The following is a 2,397-nucleotide window of genomic DNA, read 5'->3' as shown; positions in this document are numbered from 1 at the left end:
GTTTAGTTCACTTATCCTATTATTTTAGATCTCTGTTTCCTTATTGATCATCTGTCCAGATAGTCTATCTATTGATGAGAATGGTGCATTGAAGTCTCTAGCCATTTTTATAGAGATGTCCATTTTTCCCTTCAGTTTTGCCAGCGTTTGCCTTATGTATTTTGGAGCAGCATGGTTAGGTTCCTAAACATTTACAGTTGTTATTTCATCTTGGTTTATTGTCTCTTTTATTAATATATAGTGTCCTTCTTTTTCTCTTATATCAGTTTTGCATTTAATGCCTATTTTGTCATATATATGATATATGTATATCAACACTGGCTCTTTTTTTTAGGTTATTCTTTGCATGGAATATCTTTCTCCAACCTTTCATTTTCAACCCATTTGTGTCTAAGGTGAATTTTCTCTAGACAATATATAGTTGAGTCATACTTTTTTTATCCATTCTGCTAGTCTGTGAATCTGTGTCTTTCAGTTGGGGAGTTTAATCCATTAACACTCAATGTTATGACTCTAAGGGCAGTATTTACTTCATCCATTCTACCCTTTGGATTTTATATGTCATATCTTTTCATGTCTCTCTTTTTACAGTTTCAGTTATCCTTACTGATGATCTTCATTTCTCTATTCGTTTCCACACCTCTCTCTCTCCTGTCTTTTCATTTCAGCATGCAGAACTCCCTTTAGTATTTCTGGTATGGCAGGGCTCTCTTTATTTCTGTTAATCTGTGAATATTTTTTTTTCAATGTAGGAGAAATATTCTACCACTCAACCTCTTCTATAAGGCTGGTAGCCCTGAGAACTCCTTGGTTAATGTAGCATGTTATGGATCTATTCCTGCTCCTAAAGAATGAAAAACAGACATTTCCAGATGCAATGTGAATATTTTTAACTCCTCCTCATTTTTGCCACCAATTTTCCAATTGTGGTCTTTCCAAGTCCCTGACCATCCAGCCAAACCATTAGCAACAGCCCATGAGTCAGTAAACAAAGGCACCTATGGCCAGTTCTCCTTCCAAGCAAAATGAAGAACCAGGTGCACTGCTCAAAGTTCTGCCCACTGGGAGTATTTCCCCTCACCACTGTCCTTCAAGGACATCCCAGAAAGGGGTTGTAATGCTATAGCTGTCCTATTTCAGGTGGTACCTGCATATCGTGCTGAACCATCTCTAAACCAGGCCCGAGTTTTTTCTTCTTCAGTCAATTCACTATAAGGAACTCCCCAAGAAGCCATAGCTCTGATCTGGGAAAGAAGATAATGTGGCAGGGGTGGAGACTATGGGCATTTGGGCCGCTTCTTCGTGTAACTTACCTGTACCTTCCGGACCTGCTCTGGCCTTATCCCCTATATAACATTACCATTTTACAATACACTGCTGCTGTGCATGCCCAACTTGATGGCTTGGTGGGTCAGACAACACCCAGTTCATGATAGGCAACTCAGGTCTCATGGTAACTTGGTGGCCCATGGTTAAGCATTCAGTCTCTACTAAGGCCCAGTAGCAGGCCAAAAGCTGTTTCTCAAAAGGAGAGTAGTTATCTGCAACAGATGGTAAGGCTTTTGTCCAAAATCCTAAGGGTCTGCATTGTGATTCTCCTATAGGGGTTGCCAAAGTCTCCAGACAGCATCTCTATTTGCCACTGACACTTCCAGTACCATTGGATCTGTTGGATTGTACGGCCCAAGTGGCAGAGCAGCTTCTACAGCAACCTGGACCTGTTACAGAACCTCCTCTTGTTCAGGCCCCCACTCAAAATTAGCAGCTTTTCTGGTCACTCGATAAATGGATCAGAGTAGCACACCTAAATGAGGAACATGTTGTCACCAAAATCCAAGGAAACCAACTAGATACTGTGTTTCTTTTCTGGTCATAAGAGGGGCCAGATACAGCAACTTGTCCTTCACCCTAGAAGGGATATCATGACATGCCCCACAGCACTGGACAACCTCGAAATTTCACTGAGGTGGAAGGCCCCTGTATTTTTGTTGGATTTATCTCCCATCCTCTGACACATAAATGTGTTACTAGTAAATCTAGAGTAGTTTTTACTTCTTGCTCACTAGGCCCAATCAACGTGATATCATCAATATGATGGACCAGTGTGATGTCTTGTGGAGGGAGAAATGATCAAAGGTCCCTGTGGACAAGATTATGACATAGGGCGGGAGAGTTGATATACCCCTGAGGTAGGGTAGTGAAAGTATATTGCTGACCTTGCTAGCTGAAAGCAAACTGTTTCTGGTGGTCCTTACTAATAGCTATTGAGAAAAAAGCATTTGCCAGATCAATAGTGCATATCAGGTACCAGGGGATGTATTGATTTGCTCAAGCAGTGATACCACATCTGGAAAAACAGCTGCAATTGGAGTTACCACCTGGTCGAGCTTATGATAA

At 41.2% G+C, this 2,397-nt stretch overlaps 1 non-coding gene across 1 annotated transcript; it reads right to left on the bottom strand.

The window, feature by feature from the left end:
- Window positions 1–744: 744 nt before the first annotated feature.
- Window positions 745–878, bottom strand: LOC143672385 (small nucleolar RNA U109). The gene has a single exon (XR_013169837.1). It is a non-coding gene; the product is annotated as a small nucleolar RNA U109 (small nucleolar RNA).
- Window positions 879–2,397: the final 1,519 nt, after the last annotated feature.

Source organism: Tamandua tetradactyla, chromosome X (genome assembly GCF_023851605.1).
Source record: "Tamandua tetradactyla isolate mTamTet1 chromosome X, mTamTet1.pri, whole genome shotgun sequence".
NCBI lineage: Eukaryota > Metazoa > Chordata > Mammalia > Pilosa > Myrmecophagidae > Tamandua > Tamandua tetradactyla.
This window is presented reverse-complemented; position numbering and strand designations above follow the sequence as displayed.